Source organism: Bufo bufo, chromosome 1, assembly GCF_905171765.1.
Source record: "Bufo bufo chromosome 1, aBufBuf1.1, whole genome shotgun sequence".
NCBI classification, from domain to species: Eukaryota; Metazoa; Chordata; class Amphibia; order Anura; family Bufonidae; genus Bufo; species Bufo bufo.
The window spans coordinates 484,421,269-484,440,822 of NC_053389.1; the positions used below are offsets into that span (position 1 = coordinate 484,421,269).

Sequence of the window (19,554 nt, forward strand, 5' to 3'; positions counted from 1 at the left end):
ATTGTCATCTGGTATAAGTTTGCATCATTTTCCCCATAATGTGTATTTTTCAGGTCTGTTGCATTGTATTTATGCTGTGATATCCATGTACAACAGCAGGTGGCAGCAGTATGTAGCAGAACCAAGCCAGTTAGTATATCTAGACTGGAATAGACCATTCCAGGCTAACTTCCCCCTATCTGAGGAGGAGTGGAATGTTCCCACATCCTACTCTAGAGGGAGGAAAGAAAGTTCTAGGAGTGTACCAGCCACCCCCTGTTAGGGTAGGCTGTGTTAATAGGAGCTCCCAGAAACAGGGACCCCAACCAGGGATCCAACATATAGAAGAAACCGCAGCACTCTCCTGTCTTCAATTCAGTGGAATTTATTTCACCATCAAAAAAATGCGACGTTTCGACCGTAAAGGTCCTTCTCAAGCAACCTAGGTTGCTTGAGAAAGACCTTTACGGTCGAAACGTCGCTTTTTTTTTTGCTGGTGAAATAAATTCCACTGAATTGAAGACAGGAGAGTGCTGCGGTTTCTTCTATATGACGCATCCAAGGGGGAACTTCTGACTGGCTCCCAACACGGCTGGCACCACCACAAGATAAGACTTTAATTTTTCGTTGTGCTGCTATACGCATTTTTTCCTATAACCCGGGATCCAAGCCTCTGCTGAGGCCCAAGATCAACTTTCCCAGCCTGAGTCCCTTACCTCAGCTGGATGACCAAGAAAGCAGCAGACTTCAGAACTATCAGATCTCCAGGACACCACCATCATTCCCTGCGAGCAGTCCTGTAAGTACAGATTCCAAATACAAGGAGAAGATAAGTACCTCCATAGCTAGTCAGGCCCAAACCAAGCAGAACATAGACAGAGCAGAAGACAGATACCTGCCAGATTCTTAAAGGCGTATGTACTAGATGCAGAATATATAGATATAATTCCTGCCACATATTGCCAATACCTGCTGGGACCTAAAGACTACTGCTGTAACATTGTATGGATCTAAAGCTGCCTCTTATAACATCAAGTAAAGACAAGTTGGACCCTCTTTTCTGTGTGGAATTCCATCATTCCTACATTACTCCTATTTACAACACTCAATTTTGTTGCATGTGAGCCAGGATACAGGAGTCCAGCCGTACTACAGGTAGGAGACACTGTTGACACAATACAGAGACAATATCCCCCTCTGGCATTCCTAACCTAGTATGTGTGCTCATACCATCTTAAAGGGCCCTTTTACAGTACCTGCGCAAGCTGCAACTGGCGTCACAAACTTAGTTACACCTAAATATGACCCACTGCATAGCAGGCCCAACGATCCAGTGTCCTGCTCATTGCAATTTTCCTGTCATTAATGAAAAACTTAAGAAAAAGCAGTCAATGGATTTCTTAAATGAATTAAGAGATTTTGAAATTTGTAAATCAGTCACCTTGAGCAGGATATTCCAGGATCTCATCAATAGAGAGGTAATGAGAATAGGTTTAAGTATTGGCTAGAAATAAGTTTATTGAGGAAAGACATAGACTGGATAATAATAATAAATAATAATAACATTTATTTATATAGCACCACCATGTTCCGCAGTGCTTTACAAATTCATAAGGTTCATGTATGAAACAAAACTGGCTAATATACAACTGAAACACTAGGAGTCAGGGCCCTTCTCGCAAGAGCTTACAATCTATGTGGAATTGTGGGTGACACATAAAGTAGTTGAGTGTTATAAGTAGGATTTGAGCCATTATTGAACTGAGAGGAGTAGTGCCGTCCGATCTGCTTCAGGTTTGGCACTACTAGAGGATCGAGTTAGGCCATAGGAGTTGGTTGGGGAAAGGTTTAGTCTGGTAAAAGTCATTTTAGGTAGCTTGATTAGCCTGCCTGAAAAGATGTGTTTTTCGGGCACGTTTGAAGGTGGAGAAGTTGTGAATTGACCTAGAATTCTGGGGCAGAGTATTCCAGAGAGTAGGTGCAGCTCAAGAAAAGTCTTGAAGATGGGAGATAAGAGGTACGAATTATGGATGTTATTAATCTTAAGTCGCTAACAGAACAGAGAGCATGAGTAGGGTGAAATATGGAGATGAGGGAGGAGATGTATGAAGGTGCAGCACTGTAAAGAGCTTTGTGGGGGAGGGTGAGAAGTTTGAACTGTATTCTGTGGTGGATGGGCAACCAGTGAAGTTACTGGCACAGACTTGTAGCATCAGTGTAGGGGTTGGTTGGATGGATAGATGAGCCTGGCTGCAGCATTTAGGACAGACTGAAGGGGAGAGAGTTTAGTGAGAGGGAGACCGATTAGTAATGCGTTGCAGTAGTCAAGACGAGAATGAGTCAAGGCAACAACAAGAGTTTTTGCCATTTCCACCGTAAGAAAAGGGCGGATTCTGTCTATATTCTTGAGGTGCAGACGACAAGAGCATATAAGTGATTGAAATGGGGAACAAAGGAAAGATCAGAGTCAAATGTGGCCCCAAGACAGCTGGCATGTTGCACAGGAGTTATGATAGTGCTGCAGACTGAAATAGAAATATCAAGTTAAGTAGATTGGGGAAAGACAAAAAGTTCAGTTTTTGAGAGATTCAATTTTAAATACAGAGAGGACATGATGTTAGAGACAGCTGCCAGACAATTACTGGTGTTTTGGACTAAAGCAGGGACGATGGAGGGGATGAAGTGTATAGTTGGGTGTCGTCAGCATAGAGATGGTATCGAAAGCCAAATCTACTGATAGTCTGTCCGATGGGGGCTCTATAGAGGGAGAAGAGTAGAGGACCTAGTACTGAGTCCTGAGCGAATAATACACTAAAGGAGCAGCCTGAGAGATAGGAAGAGAATAATTCCATTAAAGTTAGCTATATAAAAGTTCTGATTAATTATGAGACAAATAGGACATAATTATTATATGGTATACATAAGTATATACAGAGGAATGGGATACTTATTGTAAGATCAGATTCAACACATTGTAGGATAAACCATGCATTTAGATTATGGTTCCATCCTCTCTTTTCTATTTTTGTACAAGGACATGCAGAGTTTAAGCATGCCTGGTATAGGAGATAGAAGCTATAATTGTAAAAGTAACAGAATCCTATTCTCATATGTCTTGAGTCTAGAGACATTTCTCTCTAAACCATAGAAGGTCACAGAATAGAGGAATAATATTTTTGTATATTCTTTCTACAGATAATATTGCTAGGAAATATTTTTCTGTTGTATTTAATATTTCTATTTTTGTATTTTCTCCAGTAGAAGATTTCTTATGAAGCAGCATTTGACCGAAATGTGTGAAATCTTCCTTCCATAGAAATTTTCTCCACATTGCTAAATAAGTTTCATAATTGCATGGAATGTCTAGTAATCAAATGGTTAATCTATGTAACAATGTTTGACTAACAAAATAATACAAAATGTAAGATATTAAAAAGATAACTTTCTTTTGGAAAAGCATGAAGCATGGTTTGTCTTGTGTGCAGCCATGGCGATTAAAACCATGTGGTCAGTTGATTGATAGGACACGTGATGACATTTGTGTTGTCTAAGAATTGGTTAATGGTATGGGAAGGCAAAATTCTAGAAATTCAAAGATCTTAAGTTTATGCAAAATACTAAATAGTTTTTATATGTGGTCCACAAATGAAGTATTTCAGGTTTATAACTGAAATCTCTTTTATAATTTGCATTACAAAATATACATACGTATGGGTTCTATTACATAATTGTATTAATTGAAGTTAATTGGCTATATAAGCATGTGATGATGTAAGAGTGATGTGAGCAGCTGCTGTGTTATGTGAGTATGTGTTATGTGAGTATGTGACATATGAGTATGTATGAATGATATTTTAAGACTGAGCATAAAATATGAGTTAGAAATTAATAAACAATTATTAGTTAAAAGATGGTCAGATTTTAATATTTATAATGATTTATAATGACTCTTAATCACTTGACAATTATATATCTAACATTTATACTGGAAATTTGTCTAAATTGTGTTAAGAATAAGGATAATTTTGAGGCCTTATAATAGTAATGTGATACATATGTCCAAGAAGACACTTGATCCTATTGTTACAGGTTAAATGTCCTATAACATTATAAGTTATATTAAGTTAAATATTTGATAATCCAGTATATAGAATGATAAAGATTCATAGGTAATTTTTTCAATTTAATTTACAAATGTTTCATGGTAATATTTTTATGGAATTTACTTTTTATAAGATTGTTTGTTTTATTTTGGTTTTTAAAAGTGGTTTTATTTATTTATAGTGATGATTTATTATTGATATTACACACACATACACAACTATATCCTTATATACAGAACTATATCCTCATATATAGGAAGATATGATATATTTTATGCATGATAGTAATATATTGGTCTTAATGTGAATGAATTATATATATATATATATATATATATATATATATATATATTCCAATTAAACATTTGTAAGGTTTTCAGGATTCTTAGGTTACCTTATGGTAAAGCACTCACGTTTTGTTTATACAGGAGTGATGGTCAAAGATGGTTAAGGCAGACTCATGTGTCTAAAGAGTTAAAGTCTAAGGATAATAGTCAAATTTTGTTAATTTGAGTCAATAAGTATTGGTATATGGAAGAAAGTATGCAAATACAAGTGCATAATGAAATATTATGTAGTTATCTATTACACAATTGTATTAATCATATAATACGGATATGTGAGTAAGACATACATGAACTACCTGGTGATCATGGAGTTACTGTAATTTGGGATATTGTATTCTACAGAGGTTCCAAATATAAAAGGAGTTAATTCTGGATCAGTGATAGGAATTGAAACTCATAAATGGTCATTCAAATATAAGGGTCAACTATATTGGAAGGCATTTCAGCTATAGTGATTATGTTAATACATATTTGTTGCTTTTCTAAACAAAGGTTTATTTTTACAGTTATATTTTAAAGTAGAAGAATACAATGATATTTAATATAGTAATATATCATATATCATGCAGAATATTACTTTATTAAAAAAAAAGGTAAAGATTTGGTTTCACAGTAGAAAGAAATATTTTGTGTGGTCAATTAAATTAATCAATATAATTTTTATTTATAAAAATCCCACAAACATACACAAAGATATATGACTGAAGAAATAAAGATAAAAAGGCTACACTTAGATAAAGGATTTTGTATTAGGAAAATATTTTCAATAATATATAAACATCTGTATGTTGAAATGTCATATGGTAATAAATGAATGGTATGGTATACTGTGATAATATAAGTTAGCTATAATCACCAACTTTGGTGTAGTAATAGGAAAAAAGAAAATATCTTCAATCAAGACTAAAGTCAACAGGAAATGTAATGTTTTCTAGAGACTGTGATATTTATGAAGTCTATAAAAATAAAGACTGATGTGCACAGAGTCCCAGGAAAAGACTTGGCGGTAAACAAAAAGTGTTATATTCTGGTTCAAGGTGTGAAGATAAGGGGCACTGGAGAGCCTTGTGGTTAAGCCACAAGGTTGAACACTTGGGCTAGGCATAATATGTGTCTGAGCTTGCCGAGATCCAAAGCCGCCACCAAGTTACGGCCATTATCAGACACAATCATGCCTGGTTGTAGGTTGAGTGGCGAGAGCCACAGCTCAGTCCGGTCTCTTATCCCCTGCCACAGCTCTTCGGCGGTGTGTTGTTTGTCCCCTAAGCATATCAGCTTCAGCGCGGCCGGTTGCCACTTCCCCACTGCAGTGCTACACTGCTTTCAGCTACCGACTGATGACTGACTGGTGCTGCACGCAGATGAATCAGAGGTGGACGTGGAGGAGGAGGCGGAGGAGGAGAAGTGGGGTTTGGAGCCACTAACGTAGGTGCTGGCAGTAACCCTGATCGACGTAGGGCCCGCAATCCTTGGCGTCGGTAGCACCTGTGCCATCCCAGGGTTCGACTCGCTCCCGGCCTCCACAACATTTATCCAGTGTGCTGTCAGGGAAATGTAGCGTCCCTGGCAGAATGCACTTGTCCATGTGTCTGTGGTTAAGTGGAACTTCCCAGTAACTGCATTGGTCAGGGCACGTGTGATGTTCCGGGACCCATTTTGGTGTAAGGCGGGCATGGCACACCTTGAAAAATAGTGGCGGCTGTGGACTGCGTAACGCGGGACGGCTGCTAACCTCAGGGCTGTGGAAGGACTCAGGGTCCACAAGCCTAAATGGCAACATTTCTAGGGTCAGTAATTTGGATAGCTGCACATTTAGTGCTATGGCCTGTGGGTGGTTGGCTGGGTATATTCTCTTGCGTTCAAAAGCTTGGGGTAAGGACATTTGGACGCTTTGCTGGGACATGGAAGTGGATGTGGTAGCTGATGGTGCTTGCGAAGGTCCAGTGAGGCATCCGGGCCTGCTGCTTCGACAGGGGATTGGCTTGGCCAGCATGTAACATAGCAGAAGAGGAAGCAGTGGTGTGACCCGCAGACACAGATTGTGGACCCAGGCATTCGTCCCACTTATTACGGTGCTTGGATGCCATGTGGTGGATCATGCTGGTGGTGGTGAAGTTGCTAGTGTTCACACCCCAGCTCATTTTAGTATAGCACAGGTTGCAAACTACTATTCTTTTGTTGTCCGCACTTTCCTCAAAAAAGCGCTATACTGCAGATCATCTACCGCTTGGCAAGGGAGATTTCCGCAAGTGGGTGCTCCGTGGAACAGTTGCGGGCTTGTTTGGTGTGGCCCGCCGTCTCCCTTTTGCCACCCTACTGCCTCGTCCAGCCTCTTACGGTGCAGCAGATCCCTCCCCCTCTGTACTACTGTCCTCGCTCGGCTTTCCACCTTCCCAGGTTGGGTCAGTGACCTCATCGTCCACCACCTCCTCTTCCACTTCCTCACTCTGATCATCCTCCTGATTTGTTGACCTAACAACAACCTCAGTGATTGAAAACTTCGTCAACCTCTTGAGACAGTAATTGCAGTTGACTCATTGGCAACTGTGTCTCATCATCATCCACCTCATTAAACCCTATTTGCCATTCCCTATCGTCAAGTTCTTGTGACTGTGGATGCTTAAGAGGTTGGGAATCAGGGCACACGATCTCATGTCCCTTTTCAAGCGTGCTGGGCGAGAGAGCCAAATCAAGTTATGACGATGAAAAGAGGTCCTCGGAATATTCGAGTGTAGGATCACTTGTTTGACCAGACTGTACATGGTGGGAGGAAGGAGGCTCAGGGTGAGGATTGTTTTGACCAGACTCCTGGCTACTGAGACAGGACTTGGTGGAAGACAGGGTGGTGCTTAACTGACTGGAAGCATTATCTTCTACAATCCAACTGACCATCTGGTCGCACTGGTCTGACTTTAAGAGTGGGGTCCTGTGCCGCCCTGCAAACTGGGATATGAAGCTAGGTATCGTGGATGACTGTTTTTCTTTTGCTCTGGCAGCAGGCACAGTTTCTCTGCGCCCAGGGCCATGGCCTCTGCGTGCACCATCAGCATCATGGCCACTTCCCCGTCCCTTACTGCTCGCCTTCTTCATTTTGAATGTGATATATGCTTGAAAGTATGTCACACGTACAGTAGCTTAGGATTTGGAAGTGTATGAGCAAAAAAAATTTACAAATGTATTTGTGATTAGGAAATGTTATACAGGACAGGTACCATAGATAATGTCACTGTTCGCAGAGTATATATGGAAAAAGGTACACTGGATGTTACTGATATTTTAGGGATGCGCACACTTTAAACAGGAGATGTGGCGCAAATAATTTAACTGTTCGCCACGGCCTATTACAGGGTATTTAGTGCAGGATACGCTAAAAATATATATTGCTGCTGTCACACACAATACTCCTTAAAAGTATTTTTTGTATAAAAATCTTCCTATTACAATCCCTACATTGTCTGTCCCTTCCTATGCACAGCTCTCCTTTACACTGAGCAATTTAGCGCAAGTTGCGCTACAAACATATATTGCTGCTGTCAAACAATAGTCTTTACAAGGAATTTTGGGTCTCTGAAACATTTTTATACAAAAAAATATTCAATTACACTTCCTACACTCTCTGTCCCTTCCTATGCTCATCTCTCCCTGACTATGAATGAGCTGAACATGAGTCATCGGGTGCTATATAGCACCCGATGATGTGTCCCGGCCAGCCAATCACTGTAATGCTAGTAGCCAACATGGCTATTGGCATTACAATGAGGGCAGTACTTACCTGCACGCTTATTGGCTGCGTAGCAACCAAGAAATGTACGGGGAGGAGACTCGAGAATGGCACTCGAGCACATGCGGTACTCGGCCGAGTACCGCCATGTGCTGAGCATCGAGATGCTCGAGCTGAACAGGTGTTCAGCTGAGCATGCTTGATCATCACTTGTCCTGAGATCTGATCACCAGCTTACCAAAGCAGTCAAAGTTTCAATGGAACCACGTCCCTACGATAGCCATGATCGCTTCAGACCCTTTATACAGGAAGAGTGAGAGGCAAGTAAATGTCTTTTATAGCACCTCCAATAGATCGTCCTCTGTGTACGTCCTGCAGAACCAACCCGTCCACAAAATCCAGTCCTCTGTGCTTGCCTTGGTGAGTGGAGGCTTGGATAAAATCTGAATGTGCACAGCTAGATGATCTCTGTCCTTTCCTGTGAGTCCACAGGCAAACAGGAAAATTTGGCTTTTAGGTTCAGCTCTGAGCCTCCTTCAATGGCAAGACCCTTCTGCTTCCCGGCAGCTATGTGGGCAGACAGGTGCTTGGAATACTCTTTCAGTCTGGTGTATGAGAAATTATACATTGGTGTCACGCTGTACAGAGTCCATTGTTTTTGAAGGAGCAAAGCAACCTGTGCCGGATCAACAGTTTTCTCAAAGGGGGTGCACTGCAGGATTTTTCTTTTAGACAAGCTTCACAATGCAGAACGTCGACGTGCAGAGGTTAAGATTCCTGGAGGATACCTCGGGCTGTGAAAATGGCTGCTCCTTCGTGCCGATGACCTACTTCTTAACACCCCATCGGTTGGTGTTTGTATATCCTTGCGATAAATGGTGTTCCTGTTCACTGACTATAAACAGAGATCTTGACAGACAAATGTGTCAAACTCTGCTGCCATCTTTCTAGGCGCCACATCTCCAGTCCCCTGACCAGCCAGATTTACCAGCATCTGTTCCAGGACATGAAGCAGTAAAATGACATAGTTAATTCCGTAATTCTGGCGACTGACAAATAACGTGGCCTCCTCAAAGGGCCTGAGCAAATGGCAGGTGTCACGCATAAGCTGCCACTGGCTGACATCAAAGTTACACAGAGGAGTACTCCTGTCCGCTTGAATCATCAAGAAATCGTTGTCGGCCTTTCTCTGTTCGTATAGTCAGTCCAACTTATGGAGCGTGGAATTCCAACCGGTGGAAACGTCGCATATCAGCCTATGTTGGGTTATACCGTTCTGCCGCTACAGCTCAAGGAGGGTGTGCTTTGAGGTGTATGAGCGGCTGAAGTGCATGCAAAGTTTCCTGCCCATTTTAAGCATGTCTTGCAGATGGGTGGAAGACTTCAGGAACCGCTTGACAACCAGATTGAACACGTGTGCTAGGCAGGGCGCATGGCTCATCACTCCTTGATGCAGCGCTGACACCATGTTCTTCCCGTTGCCGGTCACCAAGGTTCCGATTTTGAGTTGTCACGGAGAAAGCCATGAGAGCGATGAGAGGGGTCACACATGGCTTGCATACACTACATATTTCCAACATAATTCTTGGATCTCTACATAAAAAAAAAATATTTGGTGTAAATCACCCAAGGAGCATAGTTGGAGACATTGATATCACAAGAGCAGCGGAGTTTGCTTTGAAATATTTTTTTTTTACTACTATGTAATTCTGCCCATACAGCAAAATGAGGTGTACAGTCACCCATACATTTCCCCAAAAAATCCTGTTTCACATAACAAATTTCACCACTACATAATTCGGCCCATACCGTTAACGGATGTGTACAATCACTCTTAAATTTTCCCAAAAAAAGCCTGTGTCACATAAAGAATTTCACCACTAAGTAATTCAGTCCATAACACAAAAGGAGGTGTACATTCACCCATACGTTTTCTGAAAAGAAGCCAGTGTCACATAAAAAATTTCACCACTAAGTAATTCGGTCCATACCACAAAAGGAGCTATACAATCACCCATACATTTTCCCGAAAAAAGCCTGTGTCACAAAAAATTTCACATATAACTACACCTCTGAATGGCAAGTAGGCCCTTATTTTTTTCAACTTTTACACTACACAAGGCTTTTCAACATATAAGTGCAACGCTGAACGGAGTCCTTTTGTTATGGCTTTGCACAGGGAGCAAGAATGTTATGCACAATTCTGATGGAACTTCTGATCTTAAGAAACTGGACTTGGACACCAAAGCAGAGGCTCTTCTGTCATGTCTTGTGTGCTGTGGAGATCGAATGCAAACGGAGCAGATAAAAACACATGAATGTTATCAACTTACTTAAGCTGCTTGATTTAATTGTGGTAAAGGCAAAGTCTGCTGGTGTGTTGTCATCAGCATCTTCATTATGTTTACTGCTGGACCCACGACGACGTAATTCGGTCCATACAGCAAAAGGAGATCTACACTTACCCATCAATTTTCCCAAAAAAAAGCCTGTTTTACATAATTTTTTTTACCACTATGTAATTCGGTCCATACAGCAAAAGGAGGTCTACAACCACCCATCGATTTTCCCGAAAAAAACATGTTTGAAATAAAAATTTCACCAATGAAAGGATAATGAAATTCATTTCATACAGAAGTCTACCATAAGTCTACCATAACCCATCAATTTTCCCAAAAAAAGCCTGTTTTGCATTAAAAATTTCACCACTACATAATTCGGTCCATACTGCAAAAAGGGCTTCACCACATATAACTGCATCGCTGAACGGCAATTAGGCCCTAATTGTTTTCTACTTTTACAATACACAACAGGCTTTTCAACAGATAACTGCAACGCCGGGCAGCAAATATATTTTTATTTTGCCACTAATACACGGCAAACCGGGCTGTAGAATATATCACTGCACCGCTGAACGGCAATTAGGCCTAATTTTTTTCTACTTTTACACTACACAAAAGGCTTTTCAACAGATAAGTGCAACGCTGGATGTCAAATATAATTTTCTTTTGCCACTAATACACGGCAAAAAGGGCTTAACATATAACTGTACAGCACAAGAGCAAATAAGACATACTGTAAAAATATTTCCTTGTAATAAACCCTGTCAATGGCTGTATCAAACATCACTTGCACCCCAATAACAAGAACGGTTTGCTGGAATGAAAGAGCTGTATAATGGCAATTTGGATCCCCAGTCAGTGCACCAAGGTGTAATAGAATTGTTCCTATTACCCATTCTGTAACCTCCCCTACTGAACCATGTTCTGCACAAATGCTGTGGAACGATTCCTCCCTATTCTTTCCCTGCACTTATAAATAATTTTTTCACCACAATCAAGTCTTTCCTATCACTTTCCATGGCGCCTGAAGACATATCTCCCTGCACTAAGTACACTGGTAAATGGCATAATTTAAGATGGCTGTCGTATTTATAGGGCTATGACAATAGGGCTGGCTGCTGATTGGCTGCATGCATGGCATTATGGGTGATCCCGCCTACCCAGAGATCCTTTCTCAATGTCCTCACATGTGCAGCAGCCATTTTAGGAAAAAATTTGATTCGTTACCACAAAGCGCAAGGAAATTCTGCTTTCGTTGCAATTCGGAACGAATTCCACTTCATCAGCTTCGATTCGCTCATCTTTGATTATCTTGTATAAACATACATCAGGTGTGACTTATGTTTAGAAAAAAGGAAATATTTTGGAACAGGAAATGTTACACAAACTTAGGTTGTCTCATCATGGACAATGGGGGCATATTGCTGGGATATGCCCCCATTGTCTTATAGGTGCAAGTCCCACCGCTGGGACCCAAACCTATATCGAGAACGGAGCCCCGCAAGTGAAGGAGGGCTCACTGCGCAGCTGCCCTCCATTAATTTTCTATGGGGCCAGCGAAAATAGCCGAGTGCTGGCTTGGCTATTTCCGTTGGCTCATTAGAAATGAATGGGAGCGGGGGCCGCCCATGCGCGGTGCATTCCTATTCACTTCTATGGGGAGCCGGCTTGGTTTTGGCCGTACCGGAGTCCTCCAGCCACCACCTTGCGGGTCTCTGTTCTCTATATAGATGCTGGTCCCAGCAGTGGGACTCGCACATATAAGACAATGGGGGCATAACCTAGCGATATGCCCCCATTGTCCATGATTAAACAACCCCTTTAAGAAAATATTTGTTTCCATGTGCAGATAAAGAAGATTGTTGCCTTAGAATGGAATAGGGACAATGATGTCTGAATGCTATATAATGTTAAATATTAATCTTATAGCTGCACAGGATTTGCTTTCTTATTGAAATAGACTGTTAAAAGTAGCTTCTTATTTATTTTGTGTATTTTGCTATCTTGTTGCGATGTCCTGACTTCCTGGGAAAAGCTAGAGGGGCTGGGGAGTGGAAGTGGCAGGAGGACAGAAAGTCAGCAGTTGGAGAACAACGGATTAAGACATATCTGCTAAGTTGTTTACCTGAGGTGTCCTGTGATCGGCCAGAGATCCAAGGCTTCATCCACAGTGAGCAAGGGATGATTTTTGAAGATCTGCTGCCTGATAATGAGGATCTGTAGTCTTCATTGATAATCATGTTATAAGGGAAAATAATATTGATCGGGTCTCCATACCGATCGTCTCCTAGCAACCGTGCGTGAAAATCGCACCGCATCCGCACTTGCTTGCGGATGCTTGCAATTTTCACGCAGCCCCATTCACTTTTATGGGGCCTGCGTTGTGTGATAAACGCACAAAATAGAGCATGCTGCGATTTTCACGCAACGCATAAGTGATGCGTGAAAATCACCGCTCATGTGAACAGCCCCATAGAAATGAATGGGTCCGGATTCAGTGTGGGTGCAATGCGTTCACCTCACACATTGCACCCGCGCGGAAAACTCGCCCTTGTGAAAGGGGTCTTAAAGGTACAGTACCTAAATTAGGGAATTCCCAGCTTGGGTCCCACTGAGGACAATCTTGGGATCACGGTGTACATTATATTGTATATAGTTTTCTTCTCTAGAGTCAGTAAAGTTATTTTGGTTCACACAGCTCACTGCCCGTGCATTCATTCTTGTGTGGTTCACGGTAACTTAACTGACTCACTCGGGTCCCCCTCTTACACAAGTACAAAATCTGGGAAGATGCTCACCTTAATTTTACCCATCCTCAGCAGCAACGATCAATTTGAAGGTTCATTTAAAATCTTAGTATTCCTTTCAACATTCTGTGTATATTGCCCTTAATTATCCTTTTGTAATTTTATTTCCCTACATAATTAGAGCATTTAATCAGCATTTGATTCGATGTATTTGAAATGCACACATATATTTTCTAATTTTCTTGCTTACATTGTCCAATTTTTTAAGTCCAAATATTTGGCATAGTGTTAACATTTATAATTTATATGTTGCTATAAGGGAAATACATCTCTAAATTTTCAATTCTTAGTCACCAAATAGTATAATTATCTACTCCATTAACATTCTCAAATATGTCTTTCTCTTCATTATAAACTAGCCTAATTAACACTTCCTTATACAATGTATATCCTAAAGGATGATTATACGCTGCCTAATATCAAACACTGTGTAACGATATAAAATAAACAGCCCAATTTTTCTTAGCAATGAAATATTATGAAACATGGCAACTATGTATTTGTTAAAAATGTTGGCCATCTAATTAATCCAACGAGAATTCTTACTGTTTATTTTATAAATATTTCTATTTGTTTTTACCTAAGAAGTCGTAAAGACTTATCTACGTATATTTGTCACTTAGCACATGTACTGCAGAGACTGGCAGCTCTATTGTTAGCTCATTGTTATTTTTAATATGGACATGAATGCATAATATTCTTAGAAGAATTATATTGATAATGATAATTTGAAAGTATTTTTATCATAAACCACGTCTTTAAATATATGTAATAATTGTTGAGTGACTTGAAAATATCTGGGCTGGTAAAACAACTATACTTTGTTGCCTACATCTGAAGGAAAATGGTAAATCTCAGGAAAAATGTATAAACATTTAAAAATGTAAAATATTCCCTGAAATCTATTTTGTTATGTTTCTTGTGGGTTTTTTAAGCAAAATGACAAGGATATATTTTTTTTCTATTAATGCTTTTATTATTACTATTATAATGTATTTAATTGCCTATGTGTAGTCAAAATGAACGGAAAAATATTATCGAAAGGCCTCAGGTATTCCCTAACCTTGATTTTATCTTGACAGTTGTGAGGTTCCTTTTGAGGTTCAGGGCTCTCCCTTATAACTGTCAGATCTGGCAATCACCAGCCCCACTACTTTGTAATAGTGAGGTCAAATCACAATGCCCCATGGGTGATTAAAACTGTCCTAAGTACAGCCTCACTAATCCATTGTTAGATTTCAAGGTATTTAGGGATTTGTCCTTTAAATGAAAGAAAAAGTTTACTTTATTATATGCCAAAATAATTTTCTCCCATTGCACACAGTCCCTCTCTCGGTATCATGCTTGCTGTCCACTGTACGTGCCAATGCAAAATGAACTGATATTGATGATATGTTACTATACAGCAAATGGTCATTTAAACCTATCGCAATAATGTTACTATAGACTGGCTTTAACTTTAAATCTTTATTAGTGGCTCATTATCATTTCTTCAGATGGTGGGTTCTAATGCTTTCTAAAAGGTGATGTCACTAAGATACCAAAACACCTCTATGCTGCAAGTGCCAAGCTTTATATTGGAATTTTTATTAAATAAACTGTATATCTAACGGAAGCATGTACACTCTCTTATGTTGCAATAAAATGTGGGGGGGGGGGGGATCCATAGATTTTTCTGTCTCTGTCCAGGTATGATTTAACCCTGACACCTGTTGAAGTTACTATAGAGATGGCAACTCAACTATGTACAGTATATGTTGTATCATCTGTTATCTTTTTTCTGTGATTTTTGTTTAGTTTGTAGTATATGTTGTATGTTCTTACAACTTAGTGATGGATGAATGTTTGAATGGATAAACCTAAAAGGAGTTTTCTGGTTTGCATCAACTTCCTTTAAAATAATCATTTATGATTATCATTTATGAGATTTGTAATGTATTATACTGCTTTGCAGCTGCCCATTCTGGGCTGTGGTCGCATGATCATGTCCATGTTGCTCTCTCTTATTTCCTGTGCAGTTAAGTCCATGGACATGTCAAAGCAGCAACAGGGGCAGTGATAGGGGAGTGTCTATGTAACTAGCTGGGTGGGAGGAGCTATAACCTAGCTTGGCGTTGTTAGGAGCAGTGATAGGGGAGTGTCTATGTAACTAGCTGGGTGGGAGGAGCTATAACCTAGCTTGGCGTTGTTAGGGGCAGTGATAGGGGAGTGTCTATGTAACTAGCTGGGTGGGAGGAGCTATAACCTAGCTTGGCATTGTTAGGGGCAGTGATAGGAGAGTGTCTATCTAACTATATGGGTGGGAAGAGCTATAAACTAGCTGTATGTTGTTATGGTCAGTGACAGGGGAGTGTCTGTGTAATTAGCTGGTGGGGGGAGCTATAAACACACACACGCACACACACACACACGCACACACACGCACACACTCGCACGCACACACGCACACACGCACACACGCACACACGCACACACGCACACACGCAGAATGCTGTTAATCAATGATAATAGCTGAATGGGCCGTGTTGAGCAGAGATTTAAATATGAAAAAAATATATATTCTGAAAAAAAAACATGGATTGCATAATTTATAAAAACAGTACATAAGGTACTTAATTTTTCAATCACAAATTTTCTATCAAAATGCATAAGCCCACTCACCACTTCAAGGTGACCTCTCTCGTATGGGTCCTTAATATAAAAATCCCTTCCTGTTTCCAATCACCACTGTATTGGAAGTTTAAATTGCCAACTACATGCATGTTACTGTTGCTGGCAAATAAATACCCACAGTGACTTGTGCTTGAATAGTGCTTGAAAGTAAGCTACAAGATGCAGTGTGTTCTATTAGATATTGTCTCTATTATATGTGGAGAAAGTAAAAAAAAAAAATTTGATCATTAAATTATTTTTATAAACTTTATGAAATTAGCATCACACAACAGTAAATAACGTAGATATATTATTTATCTCCAGAATTGTGGCATACTGTACAAAACAGCTAACATATTATTCATAGCAATCAGTCTGTGCAACAGACTTTTTTCCACATTTAACCCAGAATAAAATTTTATATAAATTAATTATCAAAAAGGGCACCTAAAAAAATGACAGCTTATTTCACACAAAACAAGCAATGTTGACATACAAATAATAAAGTTATTGCTGTTATGGCTATGAATATGGATGGGGAAAAAATACGGTAACATTCTGAGCAAGTACAGCCTGTAGGTTTTCTGGCAATAAAAGAGTTGAAACTTGAACTTTATGGTATCCAGCCTCTTCTCTTATTCTTAGGATATGTTCATGAACAAAATTTTCTTTTACATGCTTTGGTAAAAATGACAAGAAAATATATTTGTTATTTTTTTACCAAAAAACACACACACACAAAGATGCAGCAAAAACTGTGGCAAAATTGACTGGTGCCATTACTGTTGTATTGTATACTGAATAGATGAAATATGTTGAGGCATAATGGTGAACACGCATGCTTTGCATATGGATCATAGAAAATACTTAGAAGTCTCACATTGTCCTTTCTCTTCAGATTTTAAAATCTTGCCCTCAGTCTATGATTGTATATATTGGATTCCAGCTACAGTGCCTTGAAAAAGTATTTATGCCCATTGAACTTTTCCACATTTTTTCACGTTACAGCCACAAACTTAAATGTATTTGATTGCGATTTTATGTGATAGACCAACACAAAGTAGCAAATATAGTATGTATAAAGTGAAAATAAAATGATACTTGGTTTACAATTAAGTCAATACTTTAAAGGACCACCTTTTGCTGCAATTACACCACGCTACAATGTTTTGCTACTGAGAGAAAAACATGTGATTTACACTAAAATGAGCGTGCTGATTCCAAATATGAACTTGAAATTTGCCTGACACATCTAGATTTTAACCCCTTAAGGACCCTGGGATTTTCCATTTTTGCGTTTTTGTTTTTCACTCCCTGCCTTCCCATAGTACAAACTTTTATTTTTTCCATTCACATAGCCTTGTGAAAACTATGCAGAACAAGTTGTACTTTCTAATGGCACCATTTACAGTTACATACCATGTAGTAGGAAGCGGGAAAGAAATTCCAAATGGGGTAAAATTGGGAAAAACACAATTCTGATAAAGGTTTTTATTTCTTTTGTTTACACTGTACACTATGCAGTAAAATTGTCCTGTTATCTTCATTCTCCAGCTCAGTACGGTTACAACTATACCACACTTATATAATTTTTCTTGTGTTTTAATACTGAAAAAAATAAATCCTTTGAGTAAAAAATCATTTAGAACCATATTCTGACCCCTATAACATTTTTGTAGTTATGTGTACGGGGATGTGTGAGGGCTCATTTTTTGCGGGACTATCTGTTCTTTTCAGTGATAGAAATTTACACTGTGTGCAACTTTTTGATCACTTTATGAAAAAATTATTGGGTGACAAAAAGTGAAAAAAAAAAGCCAAATTGGCTGTTTTAATTTTTTTCCTGTTACGCTGTTTGCTGTATGCTATTAATATTGTTATATTTTAATGATATGGGCATTTTTGCACGCTGTGATGCCCATTATGTTTACTTTTTTATTGTTTAAATATTTTTTTTTTATTTTAAGGAAAAGGGGTGATTTAAACTTTTATTTTTTATTTTTATTTGCAAAAACTTTTTTTTCCATTATTTTTGTCACCTTTATCATTAGATTGCCTATTGTGTTCATTGATGTCTATATAGACACCATTGAACACTTCATTTGCGCTATACCAATACAATGCTGCCACCTAGTGGCCTGTATTGGTATAGTCATCTAATAGGCACCAAAGCCTGCTTGAGGCTTCAGCCTATTAGATCATTGTAACAGGGTACCCGATCTCAGCCGGGAAACGTTGTTACCGGAGCGGAAGTGCGCGACTTCTGGTTCTGCACTGTGCAGAAAGGGAAAATGTATGCGATCAGCCTTATGACATGTTTGGGGACCGAACTTGCTTAAAGGGTTAAGTTATATATGCAAAGCCTATTTAGTTATAATATTAATGCATTATATTGGAGATATTCCAATGGACATGTCCAGACCTGTTCGGACACAATCAGGCTGATGCCAGCAGTAAGTATATAAGGCAAGCTGGACAGCTTTTAGTAAAGTGATCTGTTATAGTGCTATCAGTTTTCAAACTTTAGATAGATAAATGCAAATGTGTTGACAATCCAGACAATTTCTGCTACATATGTGGCAAATACACTGCGTCTTGCAGCTTGGGATGCATTTGTGCTATTAGTGCAGAACTTCCTTGGGAACAGACGAGCTGCAAACTATGCTGAATTAGTAGACAACATGCTTACAGCATATGAACAACTTGGCTGCCGAATGTCATTGAAAGTGCATTTCTTACATTCCCATCTTGACTTTTTTCCACCCAATTTGGGACATAAAGATATTTCTACAATTTCTACAATGGAGAACAGGTATCAAGGCCGCTGGAATCCCAACATGATGGGAACTACTGCTGGTTTTTGCAACAGGGAAATATGACCATTTACAAACGCAAAAGCAGATGCCTGAAGCACTTAACAGTACTGGGCCTTGCTAAAGTAAGACTTTTAAACTGAAAAATGTGACTTTTTGAAATTTTGTTATTCCATTACATTTTCATACACTGTTTACTACGCAAACTTTGATGTAGATCAGGTAATTGTTGGAGTAAAACTCGTTCTGTTAAAAATTATTCGATGCTTTCCAATTGCTTAATTCATTTAGGCATACTTATGCATAGGGAAATTTTGTGACGTGTTACAATTCTGACTTTGGATTTGTAGGTGTAACATAAAAAAAGTGGAAAAGTTCAAGGGGTATGAATACTTTTCCAAGGCACTGTACATAATGCAGTAAAATTGTGTCAAAGGCAGTCAGAATAAAGATGACACTGTATTTTTTCCTTTTTAATCTTCAGTTTAGTGCAATCATGCTGCTCCCTTTTTGAATTTTTTTTTTACAATTTTTGGTAATGAATGTACGCTCCATATTAATTTGAGTGAAGTGTTGCTTCAGAATCTTGTCTTTTGTCATAGCATTTACAGTCCAGTGATCAATTACAAATTGTAAATCATATTCATTCAGAGATTACATAAACTTCATGCAATACAGGTACAGTCTCTGAACAAATTATAGAATAAAGTATTTTGTGAGACTGGCATTCTTCTCAAGTACTTTAGCTTCTTGCAGTTCCAGCCTGTTGGTTTGATGTTTCTCATGCAGA

General features: G+C 39.2%; 1 pseudogene; it reads right to left on the reverse strand.

Annotated features, from left to right (window-relative positions):
- The window catches only part of LOC120985545, a 124,577-nt pseudogene that overhangs the window by 5,136 nt on the left and 99,887 nt on the right, over positions 1 to 19,554 (reverse strand).